We start from the raw sequence: 22817 nt of genomic DNA on the forward strand, positions 1-22817 counted from the left end.
TCATTTATGTTCCTCTACTTCCATTCTGTATGATGAGAGAGACTTTCCTGTTATTCTGCCAAATTCTCTATGAACATCCAGTGGGGTTGGTGGAGAAAAAGCCTGTTGGAGGGCATGAACTCCATCTCTATTTGCTTTTCCAAGGAATTTATCAACCTTTACCCATGTACACTCAATTTCCACCAGTTCACCAATCACCCAGCTGAACTTTTCTTACCAATCTGGTTGTTTCTTGACCCAACAAACCAGTAATCATTAATCCCAGTAGATTCCTGTCTCTTATATTTTGAGCAAGTTGATTGTTCTGAATCCTCAGCACTTCGATGGAGGTCAATAAAATCTATGAATTTGCAATTTGTCTGGCTTCGGTCGTTCTTATACATCATTTTGGAGTTAAGTTTACTGTCTCCTAGTTTCTTTGATAATTTAGGTTTTTATTTTCATTCTCATATAATATATGATTTCCAGAAGAATCAGAGAAGATTCAGAATTAAGTTGCCTCCATATTTCTATAAGCTTAATATATCCATGAGATTTTTAATGGCATATCATTACACAAACCATTTTCCCATAATCTCTTAAACATTATTTTTATAGCTTTAGTCATTTCTTTATTACACTGTCATTTATTTTCTTCAGGATTTTTAAATCACTGTTTTTTTTTTTTTTTCTTCATTAGCCTCAAAAACTTAGTCTGTTTGCTTTTACCAAAGAGGAATAACTTCAGTAAAGAAGACAGTCCTTGTGTTAATGAATGGGAAATGTATTAAAACATTTTGCACCACATGTTAATTATGACTACATTAATTTCAAATAAATATTTCAAATAGATTTCAGGCAATGTATTTAAAAAGTGTTCTGCCCCTCAAATATCAGTTTCATTATTTTCTGGACCAGGAAATGTGATTAGTAGAAGACATTTAAAAGTCATAATATTTCAAAAATATAATATCTCTTTGTACATTTCTTTCTCTCTGATCAAAATATTTCCTGATTTCCAGGCCATGATGGAAGCTCTATTGTTAAGTTAAATGTAATTTTGCTGGCTGAATTTTTTTTCTTCCTTTGAAATAAAGAGTTCCTTTGAAACTCTTAATGGGGAATGTATCCTGGTAATCATAAGATTTTCTTTCTGTTTAAAAAAAGTCATTGGTTTTATTCCATTCACTTCATCTTTTATTTGTTGAGAAGAAAATGTGTCATTACATCATTGTTACTTTTTACTCTCCCTTTTAAGGCAGTTGAAATATTATTTGCTGTCATACTTTATAATTTAGTGTTTTAATTTAAAATTTTCTTAGTTTCAGGAAAAGCTGGTCATGATAAAGGTTGTCACTTCTTTATGCTAAAAATATTTTTACCTTACATTTTCAAAGACTTTGGTAATATAACAGCTATTTACTGATGTTTAAAGTTATGGTGACTTGTCATCTTAATGGCATTTTCACCTTGATATTTCACTCCTGGAATTTGTATAGTCAGACGTATATATATTTGTGAAAAATCTGTACTTTCTTATTGCCATTTTCCATATACAATCCCACACTTCACTGAATGCTGGAATTAAAGACTGAACTACGAAAGAAAACCAGAGTTTGGAAAATTATCACCTGCCTGAGGTAATGGTTGCTGCTGGGTCACACCTGGGCTCATAAGTAGCAGTTTATGTCATTGATCATTATGAAATAAAATTGTAGAAAAGGAGATGATAGTAGGATGGCAATGGCTATATATCAAAGAAAAGTAGAGACTGGGGGATAATTTAGAGATAACTTTCACTGGATATGAGAAATGATATTTAAATAATTAAATATAGTAATTTTGGTTTAGCTTATTTAGTTTTATCCCCCTCTATACTTTTACTTATTTTTCTTGCCATATTGTAGTGGTTAGGACAATGAGTGTAATGAGGAGTAGGAGTGTTTGGAACTAACATCCTTGCCTTTTTCCTAGTTTTAGGAAGAAAGCATTCAGCTTTTCAATAATAAGTTTGATGCTCACAACAGGTTTTTTTGTAGAAGCACTTTATTCAGTAAAGGAAATTCCTTTCAATTCTTAGTTTGCTGAGGTTTTATCAACATTAATGCTAAATTTTAATAATTGTTTTTTCTGTATCTATTTCTATGATCATGTGTTTCTTTTCTTATTTTGTTGATTAATATAGTAAGTTATATTGGTTAATTTTCAAATGTTGAATGAAACTCATATTCCTGGCACAAACGTTGCTTGATCATAATGTATTATACTTTTCATGGGATAATAGGTGCTATAGGAGTAATACAGGGTAATAGGTGTAGGAGTTATATAGGCCTTTAGGGTGAGAATTTATGCTAATTTGGCTAGAAGCTGGGATCTGTTTAATATTTGTTGTAGGTGTATTTGCAAAGGCTGCAAGTTCCTCCAGTGGACTTGTTTTATCCTTCAGCACTGGCTTTTGGAGCTATCTTGTGTTCTTGTTTTTGTCTTCCCTATTGTCTTTGAGTTTCCCTAGAGAACTATTCTCCAATAAGGTCTGAGATATGCAGCTCTTTCAGTTGTATTCTCCTGTTATTATACAGGAACTCTGTCGATGTGATGGTGTATTAGTCCATTTTCATGCTGCCATAAAGATACTATCCGAGACTGGGTAATTTATAAAGGAAAGAGGTTTGTTTAATTGACTCACAGTACTGTGTGACTGGGAAGGCCTCGGGAAACTTACAATCATGGTAGAAGGGGAAGCAGGAATGTCTTACATGGTGGCAGGTGAGAGAGAGCATGTGAAGGAGGAACTGTCAAACACAAAACCATTGGAGCTCGTGAGAACTCACTCACTATCATGAGAACAGAATAGGGGAAACTGCCCCCATGATCCAATCTCCCCCCTCCCTTGATGCATGGGGATTACAATTTGAGATGAGATTCGGGTAGGGACACAGAGCCAAACAATATCAGATGGAATGTGAGAGATGGGATGGAGGAGAAGCATTCTACAATCCTACGATTAGATATCAGTCTTTTAGTGAGCCTGACCCTGAGCTGTGACTTTCACAAGTCTTTATGAGTCAACTCTCCTCCATAGATGATGAACAGAAAGGCTAGAGATGGCTTCCCCACAGGGAAAACTAGAGGATGCTGGAGTTGTGCATTTTCCTTCCCCACATCGATTTTTATATGGTAAAACCCCAGTTAGTTAGGCTCTCATAGAATAGTTTCTTTTAAAGGGAGGCTTTGTTAAGAAGAAATTTTTCTAAGAGTATTTTAGATGGCTACTTTCCCCCATTTTCTTGCCAAAATTATAGTGCTACTTTTATTCTGATCCTTCCTGTGAGATCCTGATGTGGCTCCCAGAGGTAAAACAAAAGTGTGGCACTAAGACTGGCCACCCCTGGCATTCTTAAAACTTGAGCTTGCTCATACTGTGCCTCCAGCACATTATAAATTATAGTTTAAGTTTCCCTAACCTGGTGCTAACTTCCACAGGGGTTTCTGCTCCTGGGCCACTGCCACTGTAACCCTGTTATTCTCTATATATTCCTCTATATATCTCCATTTTCGGGAGGAGTAGTTTGCCTGCCAATTTACCTCTCTGGCAAATATTAGAAGAATTGCTAATTTTCAGTTTGTTCAGCATTTTTATTGTCGTGATGACTGGAGTGACAACTTCAAAGATCTTTACATGCCTAACCAGAAAATGAAATTCTATTTATTGCACTTTTGATGTTTTTCAAGCATTAAGAATTTTAATTTAGGTTTAAAAAGCAGATTATAGGTTTAATAAACTTTAGTCATTGTGTTGAAATTTCTACTTCTCTTTCATTTACCACAGAAAGATTCTTATCCAGAATGTGTAATGATGTCTCTGAGTTTATTCCCATGTCTTTTTTGTCTTTTGCCAAAGGGACTATTCAAGTTCACATAAAAGAGATTTGAGTTCTGAATCCAATGCTTCAAGTCTTTGATATAAAACTTACAGGCATCAAATAGTCTGGTATTTGGTTGAAGTATCAAATGATTGCTGACATTCCATTTTACCAAGTTTAAGAGGCAAAGGGAAATAATTCTTTTAAGTTATTAGTGAATTATCCATACCCCATCATATAAATGTTAAGGAGATTATGAAAAGCCAGTTTCAGTAGACACTGTTGGTAAGGTACCTCTGGGGTTTGAAAACAATATCAAGAAACGAAGCTCAGAATATATGAATAAATCCAATAAGAGTATTACAGGGTTACATATTTTATCATATAAGAAAGTTGTGAAAGACTAGTCATGTTGAGACAAAAATACAAATAAGAACAACAACAAAAAAAAAAAAGAGAGAAAGAGAGAGAAAAAACGGTGGAATATGTTCACGTTCACTAGATTTTCAGAATAAGTTGTCAGTTTTCCAGGTTTTTTTCCCCTGGCAGAGACTGTTTTAATCAATCTAAGAACGCTTAAATAAATGAAGTAAATAGCATAACAAGGAAAAAATATTAGCAAATATTTTTAGAATTGATATCAGCTATATCAATGTAAGTGCTGATTCACCTTCACCACCACTTCTAACCCCATCATAAATATTTGGATTTTAGCACTAATTTCTGCCTTGCTGTGCCTACCATGATTTGGAGTAGTGGTGGCTATGCAATGAGAATTTTAGAGTCTCAACATATACCTGCTATTAATATCAACATCCAAGTTCGTAAATTCCTCAGACATTTTACATAACATTTAAAAGTGTTAAGAGTTTGAAAAAGATATTGTATTAGTCTGTTCTCACATTACTATAAAGAACTCCCTGAGTTTGGGCAATTTATAAAGAAAAGAGATTTAATTGGCTCACAGTTCTGCAGGCTGTACAGGAAGCATGGCTGGGGAGGCCTCAGGAAACTTACAGTCATGGCAGAAGGGGAAGCCAGCACACCCTGCTTGGCAGGAGCAGGAGGAAGAGAGTGAAGGGGGTGGTGCCACACATTTTTAAACATACAGATCTTTTGAGAACTCTATCGCGAGGCAGCACTAGGGGGATGGTGCTAAACCATTGGAAGCCACCCCCATGATCCATTCACCTCCCACCCAGCCCCACTCTGGATCACAATTCAACATGAGATTTGGGTGGGGATACAGAGCCAAACCATATCAGATATATTTAGCTTTATTGAAAAAATAAAGCACCAGAAACAATGCTGTATACTCAGCAAGCCATTTTCATTTTTGTTCTGGAAACACAGGAAGACTGTATTTACCAGCCTCCCTTCCAGGTGGATTGGACTCACAGACTATGGACTCATAGACTATGCTCTGGCAAATGGAGGTGAAACAGAGCAAATTAGTATACCACTTCTAGGCCTGTGAAATCCATGGGCTATCCTCTCTTTCCTACTCTTGTGATTCGAGTCAAAGGTCCCCAGTATGGCATGCTTGTTGAAGTGCCACTAAGCAACATTGGACCGTGATGTGAGTGAAAAATAAATTTACATTGTACTAACCCACTAGGACTTGTTTGTAGAATAGCTGGTGAGCATGACTCCAACTGAAACAGAATTCTCAACTTTTTACCTTACAGAAAGCTGGGAATTTTAGGCTGTTTTATTCTCAAAGCAGTAGTCCACCAATTTATAGCCATGCAGAACCGGGAGGCCATTTTGTCTATTATAATCCATGTTTACTAGCAAATTGCCCTGACCTTGGTGAAACGAATATTTGTAGTGCTAGTTTAACACCAGAAAAAAACAGGTTCCTGCAGCAATCAGTTACTTTGCAAGTCAGGAAGTAGATTAACCATGACAATGACTAATTTTGAAAGTTTTCTCTTCCCTGTCTTTGGTTTCTGTGTACTTTGTGTCCTTAGAATTCATCTTCTGCTTTCAGAAAGGCTCAGCTTCTGTTGTTTCGTATGGGCACAACACTTATTCCTCAGTTACACATCCAAAATTCAAATAGTGCTGTTGCCAAATGCACCTGCAAGTAAGACAATGATTTTGAGGCTCTGAAATGTTTTTAGTCTTGTTTTTCTTTCCCTGAGAATAAACACTAATTTGAATACTTTGCATAAAACAGTTTTCTTTAAATACCTCTGTTTATCTATTTTACAATTCTAAAGCTTATTTTCAGATGCAACTCTGAAGTAACTAGAATGACAGTATTCAGTATTATTTAGTGATATATGTGACTATGCAGTAACAATAATTGTGGTAATAATGAATTCTATTAGCATTATTTGAACCACAGCAGTTAAACTTTCATCAGCATATTTTTTTGGCATACTGCTCAGCTTCAGTGTTTATAATTAATCTATTTTCCCTTCTTGGCTGATTTGCAAAAAGCACAAAATAATTCCTTGAGAAGACCTTTTTTCCTTTTTCTTTCTTAAATAAGTCTTATGTTTCTTTAATTGCTTTTAAAATCCTGTGTCTGAAACATTACAGTTAAATTATAGTAATGTGAAATGAAATCACAAAGGTTCTATTACTTTTCAATAAATTTTGCCTATCATTTTTCTCATGTTTATATTAGACTGTGCATTCCATGTAATAACCTAACTATTCCTCCATCACTGAAAATTTCTTTGGAAATAAATGAACAGATTTGGAGAGAAAATAATAAACCAAATACTACAGTGTGAAGTTTGCTTTTACTAACCTGTAAAAAGAAACACTAGTTTGCATTTCCTTCCAATTCAAGCTGTATCCCAGCAAACCATTTTGTTCGATCTGACCACTTTTGTCATGAATGTGAATTGCTAGACACATTATTTTGATGAACGTTGGTTCAAATGGGATTCTCACATGAATCTAACAGTAAAAACATTTTATTTTGCTTCTTTCACTTAGAGCTAGGAAAGAATATGTGGAAAAATAGGAAAAGTCAATGAGATTATTTTTTTAAAAAGATATTTAGGGGAAGTGAAGGATGTAGGAATCATCTTCAAGCCCAGGAATCATTGACCCCACATAACTAATGTAGATTACAACCTATTCTTGTGTCAATGCTTTTGATTTTAAAAGTATCTGTCTGAACACAGATTATATTATTTTGTGTCAAGGAGAATGGGGTAGGGTGGAATCTCAACTGCTTATTATCTCTCTATTAAGATATTGCTTGTTGTTTCTCTTAAACTTTCCTATTGCATACTCTTAAATTTCATAACTTCTATCAAGCCTTTGAACAAAGTTACCTTTAGGTCCTTTAGCTCCCATTTTTTCCTTCTGGTTTGTTTGTTTGTTCATTTTTTTTTTTTTTTTTTTTTTTTCTATTTAGTTGAGAATCAAGCTCTTGGTCATAATTTAACAAGACTGATGTTTTAATGTGACTGCATTTTCATTTGCTGAATCATTACCATTGTAGAAAATCCTGTTAGCCCTCTAAATGTGGATATTCACCCAGGACAGAACATAATCACTATAAAGTTGGTAAAATGCATTAGCCTAGTGTATGGGCTTAGCCTAATCCTCTCTCTAGTTTGAACCTCACCTCTCCTCTCTACTGTTGAGTTGATTGTCCTCCTTTTTAAATCAGAAAATCATTTCCAGGAAGAGCATTATATTGATAGTAGGGATCACATTTCCTAAGCTCTTGTCCTTGATTTTTAACAGCTTGCTGGAACTGGATGCCTATGGTTAGGTTTCAAAGACAGCATGTTTAATATTAATCTAGTCCATTTGCTTAGTGTATGGGTCTCTTTGTCTTTGGTTGAAGACTTTCAGTGGTGTGGAACTCTGAACTTCTCAAACAATTCATTTTTAAAATGATAATATACTCTACCTGAAATAATATGCACATTTCTTCTGTCTTCTGTGTTTCAGTTTGGACAGTCATGTATACTCACGTAATTATCACTGAAAGAAGATTCAAAATATTTCCATCACCCCAGAAAATATGATCACACCATACCACTTTCCATGCAATACTCCACACCTGGAGCAGCCCCTTTACATCTTCCATCATCTTAGGACAATTTTACCTGCTCTAGAACTTCATATAAATGGAATAAAATGTATATCCAGTTTCTGTCACTCAGTTAAATAAGATTCAGGCATGTTGTTGGGTATACAAGTAATTCATTCATTCATTTTTCTTACTGGGTGCATTTGCTTGTATGAATATACCAAAATTTCTTTGTTTATTCACTGCTGATTGACATTTGATCTGTTCCCATTCTTTTATTATTATGAATAAAATTGCTAGAACATTTACATAAAAATCTTTTTGTAGATATACATTTTCATTTATTTTGGGAAATTGTTTAGGATTAGAATTACTTGGTAACATGATGTATTTGCGCTGAACTTCATAAGAAACTACAAACAGTTTTCCAAAGTGATTGTACCATTTTTTACACTCACCAATGATTTATGACAGTTTCCACTGTTCTTCTCCGATATTTGGTGTTACCAATTTTTTTGTTTTAATCAATCTAATGGGTAACAAATGGCATCTTACTTATGTTTCAATTTGAATTGTCATGATTTTAATAAATTTTAGTAACTTTTCATATAGTTATATCTGAGTGTGTATGTGTATGCGTGTGTGCCTGTGTATGCTTTGAAATGTTTTTTCATGTATTTTTCCCATTTTTAAAATTTTACTTTAAGTTCTAGGATACATGTGTAGAATGTACAGGTTTGTTACATAGGTATACATGTGCCATGGTGGTTTGCTGCCCCTATCAATGCATCATCTAGGTTTTAAGCCCCATATGCATTAGATATTTGTCCTAATGCTCTCTCTCCCCTGGCTTCCACCCCTCAACAGGCCCTGATGTGTGATGATCCCCTCTCTGTGACTGTGTGTTCTCATTGTTCAACTCCCACTTATTAGTGAGAGCATGTGTTGTTTGGTTTTCTGTTACTGTGTTACTTTGCTGAGAATGATGGCTGTCAGCTTCATCCATCTCCCTGCAAAGGACATGATCTCATTCTTTTATGGCTGCATTGTATTCCATGGTGTATATGTGCCACATTTTCTTTATCAAGTCTATCATTGATGGACATTTGGGTTGGATCCAAATCTTTGCTATTGTAAATAGTGCTGCAATAAACGTATGTGTGCATGTGTCTTTATAGAATGATTTATAATCCTTTGGGTATATACCCAGTAATGGAATTACTGGGTCAAATGGTATATACCCAGTAATGGAATTACTGGGTCAACTGGGTATATAATCCTTTGGGTATATACCCAGTAATGGAATTACTGGGTCAAATGGTATTCTCGTTCTAGATCCTTGAGGAATCGTCACACTGTCTTCCGCAATGGTTGAACTAATTTACACTCCAACCAATAGTGTAAGAATGTTCCTATTTCTTCACAGCCTTGCCAGCATTTTTTATTTTCTGACTTTTTAATGATCGCCATTCTAACTGGTGTGAGATGGTATCTCATTGTGGTTTTGATTTGCATTTTTCTAATGATCAGTAATGATGAGCTTTTTCATATGTTTGTTGGCTGCATATAAATGTCTTCTTTTGAGAATTGTCTGTTCATATCCTTTGCCCACTTTTTGATGGGGTTCTTTGTTTTTTTTTTTTTTTTTTTATTGACAATTTGTTTAAGTTCCTCGTAGATTCTAGATATTAGACCTTTGTCAAATGGTTAGATTGCAAAAATTTTCTCCCATTCTGTAGGTTGCCTGTGCACTCTGATGGTAGTTTCTTTTGCTGTGCAGAAGATCTTTAGTTTAATTAGATCCCATTTGTCAATTTTGGCTTTTGTTGCCATTGCTTTTGGTGTTTTAGTCATGAAGTCCTTGCCCATGTCTATGTCCTGAATGGTATTGCCTAGGTTTTCTTCTAGTGTTTTTATGGTTTTAGGTCTAACATTTAAGTCTTTGATTCCTCTTGAGGTAATTTTTGTATAAGGTGTAAGGAAGGGGTCCAGTTTCAATTTCTGCATATGGCTTTCTGGTTTTCCCAACACCATTTATTAAATAGGGAATCCTTTTCCCATTGCTTGTTTTTTTCAGATTTGTCGAAGATCAGTTGGTTGTAAATGTGTGGTGTTATTTCTGAGGCCTCTGTTATGTTCCATTGGTCTACATATCTGTTTTGGTACCAGTACCATGCTTTTTTGGTTACCTTAGACTTGTAGTAGAGTTTGAAGTCAGGTACCAGGATGCCTCCAGCCTTGTTCTTTTTGCTTAGGATTGCCTTGCCTATATGGGCTCTTTTTTGGTTCCATATGAAATTTAAAGTAGGTTTTTCTAATTCTGTGAAGAAAGTCAGTGGTAGCTTAATGGGAATAGCAATGAATCTATAAAATACTTTTGGCAGTACAGCCATTTTTATGATATTTATTCTTCCTATCCATGAGCATGGAATGTTTTTCCCATTTGTTTGTGTCCTCTCTTATTTTCTTGAGCAGTGGTTTGTAGTTCTCCTTGAAGAGGTCCTTTACATCCCTTGTAAGTTTATTCCTAGGTACTTTATTCTCTTTGTAGCCATTGTGAATGAGAGTTCACACGTGATTTGGCTCTCTACTTGTCCATTATTGGTGTATAGGAATGCTTGTGACTTTTGAACATTGATTTTGTATTCTGCGACTTTGCTGAAGTTGCTTTTCAGCTTAAGGAGATTTTGGGCTGAGATGATGGGGTATTCTATATATAAAATTATGTTGTCTGCAAACAGAAACAATTTGACTTCCTCTCTTCCTATTTGAGTACTCTTTATTTCTTCCTCTTGCCTGATTGCCCTGGTCAGAACTTCCAATACTATGTTGAACAGGAGTGGTGACAGAGAGCATCCCTTTCTTGTGCCAGTTTTCAAAGGGAATGCTTCCTGCTTTTGCCCATTCAGTATGATATTGGTTATGGGCTTGTCATAAATAACTCTTATTATTTTGAGATATGTTCCATCAATGCCTACTTTATTGAGAGTTTTTAACATGAAAGGATGTTAATTTTAATTGAAGGCCTTTTCTACATCTATTGAGATAATCATGTGGTTTTTATCATTGGTTCTGTTTATGTGATGGATTACATTTATTGATTTTTGTATGTTGAACAAGCCTTGCACTCCAGGTACGAAGCCGACTTGATTGTGGTAGATAAGCTTTCTGATGTGCTGCTGGATTTGGTTTACCCATATTTTATTGAGGATTTTTGCATTGATGTTCATCAGGGATATTGGCTTGAAATTTTCTTTTTTTGTTGTGTCTCTGCCAAGTTTTTGGTATCAGGATAATGCTGGCCTCATAAAATGAGTTAGTGAGGAGTCCCTCTTTTTCTATTGTTTGGGATAGTTTCAGAAGGAATGGTACTAGCTCCTCTTTGTACCTCTGGTAGAATTTGGTGGTGAATCTATTTTGCCCATTTTTAAGTAGATTGTTGGTCTCAGTTTTGAGAGGCATGGATGTAGTACGTTAGTAATATATGGCACTTTTATATTTTATAAAATTGTTTTGTTGATTTTGTTGTTGTAGTTATTCTTCATCTTATCATGTAATGAAAATATATATTTAATATTAAATTCATGGATAAGGAAATTGAAGCAAAACATTCTATAAATATTTTTCAAGGTACAAGAGGAAATCAATGTAATTGAATCAAAACTGGATGCATTAAAATCTATTTGAAGACCACTTATAATTTACTGCCTCAAAAGACGGAATATGTTCCCATCTCTATGCAAAGAATGATAATTTTATAAAATTCCAATCAGCAATATTTGTATAGTATTGACTGAATTTGACCAATTTGGGTTGCCTGTTTGCAAAATATCCTTGGGAGATTTAAACCAAGTTACCTCTTTGTTTCAAAAAGCTAGAAGAGCAGTTCTGGAGAGGCTCTATTTTTAGGTGGTGGAGGTGGGGGCGTGGTTCTGAGTAAGCGAGTGTTCAGTGGATCTCTTCTGTACTGATTTTTCAGAGTCCCTTTCTTGTAACTTCCCTAACACATAGTGGGGAATCATGCTTTTTAGCCATCCTGATTGATATAAAACTTGACAATCTTTGTTGCTTGAAATAAATAACTTACAGCATAAAAATCTAATTGGCTGACTTTGGGCATCACTCCAAAATTATCATGATTTTCATCTTCTAAGTGGGGAATTCCCAGGGCAACTGTTCCCAGTATACACTCAGTTAATAATTTGAGCTTGCTTAAAGGCACCAAAATGTACTTAACCCTGGCCTCTAGCTTTTAATTTACTGTTCTCATTGATCTTTAACAAAGATTTTTCAATGTGCATTTATTGAAGATCTATTTTGTACACAGTACTTTAGGAAGCATTAATTTCCCAGTGGCCATCATGGTATAACATCTAGCACAATGCATATTAATCTGGCCAATTAACAGACATTATGGACATGATTAAACTGGGACTCACTGACTTCCAGTTCTGAAAATATGGCAGCCTATCTACCATGGAAATTCTTCAGTAGAAGTTCTTAGAAATATTGGCTAAAGAAAATAACTGTTTTAAATTATTTTCAGTCCACTACTGGCCTCATTAGAAAAAAGGAAAATCACCAGATATCAGAAACTAGAAGAGGTCATAACCATAGCAGCCAATTCAAAAGTGACACTGAATCTTCTGCCACAAAGGTGATGGTAGCTGTGGTTGGTCTTGGTGATCAGAGTCTTAGCAGGGATAGAAAAGGAAGCCAGGCATCCACAGATTATAAGGGGTAAAAACTGAGACTCGACATGAGGTCAAGGTCTTTAAAGGATGGCTCATTTGGTAAAGTGTAGATTAGGTAAATTTCATTCCACAAATATAGGAATCATTAAGAAGCTTGATTCTCCCTCATAGTAGGCATAGGGGTTCTAAAACAAAACAAAACAAAACAAAACAAAACAAAATAAACAAAACAAAAAGACTCACTAAATGCAATAAAGTGCTAGGTATTAAAAACATGAAGCCAAAATCAACTAGACACAAGTGTATTATAGTATTTAGGGGCATTGTTAATCATTAAGAGCATTGCCTAGTATGTTGACTTATGTAACTTTATGGAAAAAAAGATATAGGGTCAGAGGTAGTGTGGGGTGCAAAGGTGTTCTATGGTCAACATGGTCAACAGGACCCATGGTCTTAAGGATAGCTGGGTTTGGAGCAAGGAATAGTAAAAGCAAACTGAAACATGTCTATATTCTATCACCTTCTTTCAGTAACTAAGCAGTGACAATTTCAGTATGGTGGCTGATGCTTCATTTCTGCCTCCCAGATTTTGCCCAGCTTCACTTGTGGCCATATATAACCCTGAACTGCACAGAGAAAGAGATTATAAGAAATTCAGTTTTCAATATATCCAAGTTTACAGTAAAACAGCTAAAAAACTTTATATGTTCTAGAATTTTTTTTTATTATAACACGTCTATATTTATAAAAAGGAAATGTTGTAGTATATACCAAAGAAGGAAACTAAAAGAAAATTGACAGAAAAACAATATATCCAAGACTCTTTTATTATAGCACAAGAGAAAGATAAACAAAAATTCTGATGGTAGGAGTACTGAAGATAAGGAAGAGTTACAATTGCTAAGTAAATATAAATAATAAAATGACAATAGGAGAAATAAAGAAGATTTTAAAAAATATGAACATTCTCACCCAGGACCATAAAAATGGCTCTGGTTTCATGGACTATTGATAGAATGGAAAATAAATAATAAAGAAATACACCATTTGTACAGGCGAGAGCAGCATTGTTCTAATGAGTTATTTGATTTCTCTTAGTTCTCAAAACTTTCATAATGGCTTGTTAAGAGGAGCAATAATTTTATTATTAATAAACATTCAGTAAGAGGCAGATTTTTTATAATATGAAATTTAATAATAGGGCCCTTAAAGAGGATGTGAGATTAAAATTGGGTTAATAAATATTATTTATTGAAAATGTATTTAGAACTAGTTATTACACAAGAAAAATGTTAAATATTCTAGGACTTCATTTCTAGTATATGCAATAAAGAGATACTGATTTCCCTAAATTCTACAACAATCTTAGCATCAAATGACATCCCAGTTACATATTGTAAAGCTGAAATAAGTTATTCTATATCTCAATAATTTTTAAAAAGAGTAACTGCCAGAAAAACAATTACTTTAATATTACTTTAATTTTTTTCTATAATATTTACAACATCATTAGATGTAGTTGATTAAAATGTTAACAGCCAAAGGGAATAGGATAAAAGCATTGTAGAAGTGTATTAGACAGCTAAGTAGTAAATATATTTTTATTTTGTATCTTGTGATATGTAATTTTCTGTAATTTTTCATGCCTAGAAAATATTACTTTTCTTAGTTAATTTTGTATTTGTAATTGTTTTAATCCATTTTCTTAAATAAGTACCTCTAGAAACACAAATTAAAGCATGAAGGAAAGCAAAATTAAACACGTTTGAAATTATTACATTCATACTATCTGAGAAAAAGGTTTTGCTAGGTCCTCAGTTTCTGTTTTCCTTATGTAAGTAATTCTACTTCTCAATAGTGTTTGCCTGTGGAAGCAATGTTTATCCCCACCCACAAGGTTTGGACAACCCACAAGTATTTGGACCCATTTACTCTTTCTTTCAAAGATCTATGCAAGAGATATGGAGATCTGTTTTGCTCAGGTCTGAGCTGTGTTAATCATAATAGGGTGTATTTAGAGATGTAGGTCGTGTTCTGCTAGCTCTGAATGCCAAATATTGAATAACATTAGTGCCGATAGATTCTTTCATGAGCCCCTAAAGGTACAGGTTAAGTCTTCTTCTTTATTTAGGTGTGTATCAGTTTTCTAGGGCTGCTGAAATAAAATCCCACAAACTAGGTGGCTGAAACAACAGAAATTTTTGTCTCATAATTCTGGAGGATGGAAATCCAAGATGAAAGTATCAACAGGTTTGGTTCTTCCCTAACACTGTCAGGGTAAAGTCTGGATTATTTGTCTGTCCTGTGTGTGATTTTCTAGCAATCTTTGGAGTTCATTGGCTTATAGAAGCATGACCTCACTCTCTGCTTCCATCTGTATATCGTGTTCTCTCTGTGTGCTTGCCTGTCTTTAAATTGTCCCTTTTTATAAGGATACCAGTCATATTGGATTAAGAAGCTATCCTACTCTAGTATGACCTCATCTTAATTAATTATATGTGCAACAAACCTTTTCTTTAAAAAGGTCACATTCTTCAGGACATAGGCATGAGCAAGGACTTCATGTCTAAAACACCAAAAGCAATGGCAACAAAAGCCAAAATTGACAAATGGAATCTAATTAAACTAAAGAGCTTCAGCACAGCAAAAGAAACTACCATCAGAGTGAACAGGCAACCTACAGAATGGGAGAACATTTTTGCAATCTACTTATCTGACAAAGGGCTAATATCCAGAACCTACAAAGAGCTCAATCAAATTTACAAGAAAAAAACAAACAACCCCATCATAAAGTGGGCAAAGGATATTAACAGACATTTCTCAAAAGAAGACATTCATACAGCCAACAGACACATGAAAAAATGCTCATCATCACTGGTCATCAGAGAAATGCAAATCAAAACCACAATGAGATACCATCTCACACCAGTTAGAATGGCAATCATTAAAAAGTCAGGAAACAACAGGTGCTGGAGAGGATGTGGAGAAATAGGAACACTTTTACACTGTTGGTGGGATTGTAAACTAGTTCAACCATTATGGAAAACAGTATGGCAATTCCTCAAGGATCTAGAACTAGAAGTACCATATGACCCAGCCATCCCATTACTGGGTATATACCCAAAGGATTGCAAAGCATGCTGCTATAAAGACATATGCACACGTATGTTTATTGTGGCACTATTCACAATAGCAACGACTTGGAATCAACCCAAATGTCCATCAGTGACAGACTGGATTAAGAAAATGTGGCACATATACACCATGGAATACTATGCAGCCATAAAAAAGGATGAGTTTGAATCATTTGTGGGGACATGGATGCAGCTGGAAACCATCATTCTCAGCAAACTATCGCAAGAACAGAAAACCAAACACCGCATGTTCTCACTCATAGGTGGGAACTGAACAATGAGATCACTTGGACTCGGGAAGGGGAACATCACACACCGGGGCCTATCAAGGGGAGGGGGCAGGGGGGAGGGATTGCATTGGGAGTTATGCCTGATGTAAATGACGAGTTGATGGATGCTGACGAGTTGATGGGTGCTGACGAGTTGATGGGTGCAGCACACCAACATGGCACAAGTATACATATGTAACAAACCTGCACGTTATGCACATGTACCCTAGAACTTAAAGTACAATAAAATAAAAAAATAAAATAAAATAAAACAATAAATAAATAAATAAAAACGTCACATTCTGAGTGAGGTTCTGGGAGCTTTGCAGGGTGTCAAAGAGCAGCACTATCTAGCAGCAGTAATCAGAGAGGGGGAAAAAAAAAAACACACAATTGCACAGAAAGAACTTTCCTGCATGAAATCTGAGAATGGGGTATCTTCTTTTTGGACTTTTTTTTTTTTTTTTTTTTTTTGAGACGGAGTCTCACTCTGTCACCCAGGCTGGAGCGCAGCGGCCGGATCTCAGCTCACTGCAAGCTCCGCCTCCCGGGTTTACACCATTCTCCTGCCTCAGCCTCCCGAGTAGCTGGGACTACAGGCGCCCACCACCTTGCCCGGCTAGTTTTTTGTATTTTTTTAGTAGAGACGGGGTTTCACCGTGTTAGCCAGGATGGTCTTGATCTCCTGACCTCGTGATCCGCCCGTCTGGGCCTCCCAAAGTGCTGGGATTACAGGCGTGAGCCACTTCGCCTGGCCCTTTTTGGACTTCTTATATTCAATTCTTGGATGAGTCAATGCAAGAGAAGAACCACAAGAAACTGACACTTAACTCAGTCAATCTTGGTGGAACAATGTTGGAGATACCAATTTAATTAGATTTAGGTAATTTAAGAATTGAGACTTCTACTTTAAGTATAATGAAACTAAACATATAGGAAATAGTAGCTTTGCAAATGAATATAAAGAGGAAATGAAAATGTATGTAGTGGTTCAGTCAGAGTTAAACCAGAGAAGCAAAATAACATGGCAATGGGTAAACCATTCTAAAAATTAATGGGTGATAGTTTTGGAAGAAGCATTCCAGGCATGGAAAGCAAATCTATATCTGGAGTAAATGTTTATTTCAGTTAAGAACAAAGTGTTTTTTTTTTTCTGTCATGGAAGATGATCAATGTAATCAACTTGCCAGGCTGATCACCTTGAGAAATGGTGCCATATCAGGGCTTCAGTGGTGGACCCTGCTGCTGGAAGGTTTGGCACTTAGCAGTGGCTGTGGTCAGGTTGGCCTAGGTGAGAGCAAGTTCTTGTTGTGGAACCCATGCATGATTTTATCACTTCTGCATGACCACTTCGGGCATGAGAAATGATGTATGCATGCTACAAAATATCATCTGCCTCTCTTTCATCTTCCAACTCTCTTCAAAGAGACTATCCTCTGTACCCCACTCTAAATGGAAGCATAGGAAAACAAAGGGAATTCTGAGAACTGTCATTTAGCCTAACCAACTTGGCACATCAAAAGCCATCACATGTAATAGTGTTATATTATTCTTGGGCAAAAGATTATAGTTTTTGTGCTTATCTAAGTTATCCAGTTTTGAAATATGTGTACAAATACAAATGTCAAAAGTTGGAAACTACTCTTAAAACTCGTGTTAATATTAATGAGAAATTCCACAAACATAAGATGTATGCAAATAGCTAAAAGAAACTAAAAATAATTATTCAATCTTACTATTAATCACAGAAATACAAAAATATAGATGAAACTATAAATGAAGTGCTATTTTTGTTTTTCAAAAAAGTAAATTTCAATATCCATTGTTGGAATTACTGAGAAAATAACCACTTGTTCCTTTTATCATAGACTCCTGAAAAGACTATGAACTGAACTGTACACTATTTCTTAAAACTTGTATGTGCATATGTGTGTGTGTAGATCAACATTCAGAAATAATAATGTTACTCTAAGTGAAGTAAAAAATTTTCACTGTTATCTGAATAGAAACAATGGACACATCTATCACATGGTAGATAATTGCCTTTGAAAATGTTTCGTTATTATTTGTATTTAAAATGCCAAAACAATGATTTCCTTAGAGTTTAGCTCCCATATAGTACTACATTTTCCAGAGGTGATATCTAGGAAACAGTTCTACCATTAGTGTAGATTCAAAAACAATTCATGAAATAGAGATGATTGCAAAGAACATCATAATTTTTAAAATAGTAATATGAATGATGGCCTTTCAAATCCCACCTCACTCCAAAAGAGCTGCCTGAAAATAAATTCTTTCAAATTTATTGTTTAAAATACTATGATGTGAAATAAAAGAATAAATAGTATCTGAGAGATGACTCTGTATTAGAAAGATCAGCAAAACTTAATGCCTTCCAGAATGTAGGAATGACAACTAGAATATTGAAAATAAGTTATTTAGGTGCTATTAAGATGAAGGCAGCCAGTGCAGTGGCTCACGCCTGTAATCCCAGCACTTTGAAAGGCTGAAGTGGGAAGATCACCTGAGGTCAGGAGTTCGAGACTAGCCTGGCCAACAAGGTGAAACCCCATCTCTACTAAAAATAGAAATATTAGCCAGGCATGGTGGTGTGTGTTTGTAATTCCAGCTACTCGGGAGGCTGGGGCATGAGAATCGCTTGAATCCAGAAGGTGGAGGCATTGCAGTGATCGTGCCACTGCAGTCCAGCCTGGGTGACAGAGCAAGACTCTGTCTTAAAACAAAACAAAACAAAAAGCAATGTCGCCATAGGGCAAATTGGATTTCACAAATAGAGAAAATAAGAAAAAAAAAAAAATATGATCAATTCCCTGACCATAGATTTTGGTTACTGCTCGACTATTGCTACGTAACAACCCATCCCAAAATTTAAAAGCCTGAAATAGTACTTTATTATATCTCATGTTTCTTTGTGTTGACTAGGGTCAGCTGGGTGATTCTTGTTTGGGATTTCTCATGTAGTTGTAGTGAGATATTGTTTTCGCCACAGTCATGTGATGGTTTCCAAAGGTTGGATGTCCATAATGGTGCATTCACAAGGCAGGCAAATGATGCTATCAGGTTGGAGTTAAGCTATAGCTGTCCATTGACATACCTAATATGTCTGTGTGGCTTGTGCTATTTACCTCAAGGGAGTTGAGATCTGATATAGTGTCATAAGGAAAGATGTCTTAAAAATCCAGAACATTACTTCCACTTCAATCTATTGTTTATCCAAGTCACTGAGGCAGCCCAAGCTGAAGGGGAAAAAATTAGATTTCATATCCCGATTGGGGGATAGCAAGGTCACAATTCAGAAGGGCTTGCAGTTGCAGTGGTGAGCTCCTGTAGTCCCAGCTAGTTGGGAGGTTAAGTCAGGAGGATCACTTGAGCCCAGAAATTTGAGTGTAGCCTGGGCAACATAGTGAGACCCTATCTTCAAAAAGAAGAAGAAACCAGAAGGGTTTGGGTGATAGGAGGTATTGTTTTGACCATCTTTGTAGAATACAATCTGCAGGATAACCCTTTTCCTTAAAATCAAGTAATCTGAAGAGACTTTGTGTGACATGTTTTATATATGTTGTGTTCATCTTTTAAATTAACTTGATATTAATCTAGGGCCACATAATGTGTACCCATACAATCAATAACAGACACTTGGGCTCCTAATGTCTTAGAAGCTAAGTCTAGGGCTGTTTTTCTAGTTCAGACATTTGAATTTTGTTCTTCATTTTCTTTTCACTTTATTTCACGTTCTAGTTTATTACAATGCTATAAAATTTTACTTTCTAGTTTATTACAACAAAGAATTAAAGTAGAATAATTCATTTGCTTGTTAAGTTAGCTCATATTTCACTGACCTTTTGATTAAGAGAATTATTGACAAGGGTTTCAAATCTAGTGATAAAAGTTTAATTCAGATGTTTAATATATATTATCACTGAAATTCTACAAATCTCAGCGGTTGAAAGCTTCCTTTTGTCAAATACCTGCTTAGCAAATACCTCCAGTAATTATGCTGCTGTGCCCCATGAGATGTCATTACTACTTAATTACCCTATGCTGAGGGATATGCAGAATGCCAGAGGGTGAGCAGAGGTAGAGTTGCAAAGTGGAACTACTCTGATTTTCTAGAAAGCTTAGTGACAAGACAGAGAATATTAAGTGATAATCAGTGATAATTTTTTTATCTGTATCAGAAAAATAAAGTGAAATGCAATTATTAGGAGTAAAATGGAGGTATTTGCATCACTATTCTTGGGACTATAATATTACACAATTCTGTCATGCATGTCATAAAACATTGTGTTTGTTAACAAGCAGCTAATCTGTGAAATTATAGGGATAGTAGTTATTCAAGGATTCTGGATGTGAACATATCCTAAATTTGTAAAAAAAAAAAAAAAAAAAAGTATTTCATTGAAGCCTCAGAAAAGTAGAGCAATTAAGTGGAGCACTGATGGATTCTTTCACATCTCTAATGCTAAAAGATGTCACTCAAGAGACTTGAACCCTTTGAGTTTAATTAGCTCAGGAGGCATTTAACAACCACTGAAGTTCAATCTTTCTGTGCAAGTATGTCAGTCACTAAAGATTTATTACCCTTTTATGTTTTTATGTTTATGTTAAGGAGATTGCTTGTCATCATACTAGTAGTTTCAAGCCTGAAGAATTACCAAGTATGTAGAAAGTAAAGTAGAACGGAGATGGAATAACAGTTGGAGATAGTTGTAATGAGCCTAATTAGAAAGGTAACAAAGTAGAATGGCTTTTAATTCATTTTTAGATTTTCTGTTTTTTGTTTTTTCTGTTCTCTCTCTCTCTCTTTTTTTTTTTTTTTTTTTTTTTTTTTTTTTACTTTTTTGCTCATCAAATCTTATTTCTTCATTTACTTTTTATCAGTTTCTGGTGCTAGATGTGCTCTTTAGCAGCTGTGTAGACATTCTGAGTAGGTACAAATTGTTGAATAATCCAGCTCGAGCATTCCAGTGGGTTTTTGTAGGGTTTTTGGTTTATCGTTTTATTTTGTTTCATTTACCATTGAAGGGGTGAAGGAAGAGAACATCAGTATTTAGAAGGAATCTCTGAATCTCACAACTATGCCTCATAAAAGGAAAAGTTAGCTTTGAACATCTCCAAGACACAGGCAATATCAGTGCCAGATAATAGCTATATTAGTTAAATAAAATCTTTTAATTTCATTCCTTCAAATTCCCAAAATAATATTTTGTATTGTTTCATTTTTAGGTTTTGAGGCATTAAGTAAAACAGAGCAAGCGTGCCAATTTAGCATGCTGTTATATAGGTATTATTGTATACTTTAATGATGATTAATCAACATTGAAGTGACTTTCTCAAGGTCTCATAGTTTTGAAAGGGAGGAATTGGGATTCAAAACCATGTCTGTTTGATACTAAAACATAGATTTTAAAAATTTACAACACATTGATTCTGAGAAAAGGAGATTGAGCTTTAAAAGAATCTTTCTTCTCATTTTCTTCTGTGCTGTGTTTTCTCCATTTTGCATTTCTAAATCTGTTCTCTGCAGGTCTTTACCCTGATTTGTGCTTAAGTAGGCTGACCACACGGGCAAGCATCAGTCAGCTTCCTTACTTCTAGGTTCTGGTTCACCTTGGCCAATGGGAGGCATCAGCAGGAGATGGGGAGGACAGGAGGACAATGAGTTAGGGGAATTCATTCCTTTGGCTTCCTCCCTGTCAGGGCCGTGGCTTAGCAGTAGTCACAATCTTTCAAAAGCCATTCTGTCTTGTGGACCCTTGCCTATGCTAAAGCCCTTTTTGTAATTTCAAGAACTGTGTCTTCTCCTTGCATAGTCAGATCTAATGATGGTAATGGCCATTGTTGGTCTCTGGGCAATTTAGCATCCCTTTTTGTTTTCTCTGAATACTTTCAACAGCTACGTAAATAGTATTTTCATTAAACTCTTCTGAAGCATCTATTTGAGGGTACCATCTGTTTCCTTGGAACCTTGATGAATACATCTACAAATTGGTGATTCCAAGTCTAGTTTATACATGTTATATTTGTGCAAAGAAAAACTGTACTTTTCCAATTCTTCGTTTAATTGTTAGAACTGAGAAAGTGGGATGAGGATGGAGGTGAAGAGTTGTGCAAATAAATAAAATTGCATGAAAATGGAATATAGAAATTGTGGCATTAAATCTTACCAACCTTAAAGTATTACTATATAGGAGGCTGAAAATGCACTAAGATACATGGAAAAATGTAGTTCTTATAGTCCAAAAATTCTTACATCCTTCTTATGTACAACTAAACTTACTAAACTGAAAGTATTTCATGCTTTTCCAGATAAAACGGTCTCTGTTAAGCTTAAACATTCACTTAATTTAACTTTATCAAGATTCATTTATGCAGTCTCATTTAGATCACTCAGTCTATTAGCTGAATTGTCTACTTGTCTGATTTTTATCTCCCCACCTACTTGACATGTGGTTGTCTAGCAGGGCTCACTGTGTCCTCATGCTAGCTAGGAAATAAAATGCCCTGGATTCTATAACAATGCAAACAATAACTTGACAAACTCCTTCAAGCTGAGGAGCAATTGTGGAGAAAAGAAAATCAGTAATCTAATAGCAAAGTCCTCTTCTGGAGGAAGCAGATAAAGACATTTGCCAATACATTCATTCACAGTCTACCATAACAATATAACTATTTGGATAAATCTCTTTACTCTTATGAATTCTATAACTGTAATGACAGAGATAAAAATAAATCATGTCTTTCAATAAAACAACAAAAATTAAACAATGACCATGTATCTATTATTTTATAGCATATTGCATTTATTTATTTATTTATTTATTTATTTATTTATTTATTTATTTATT

This window comes from Piliocolobus tephrosceles, chromosome 4, assembly GCF_002776525.5.
Source record: "Piliocolobus tephrosceles isolate RC106 chromosome 4, ASM277652v3, whole genome shotgun sequence".
NCBI lineage: Eukaryota > Metazoa > Chordata > Mammalia > Primates > Cercopithecidae > Piliocolobus > Piliocolobus tephrosceles.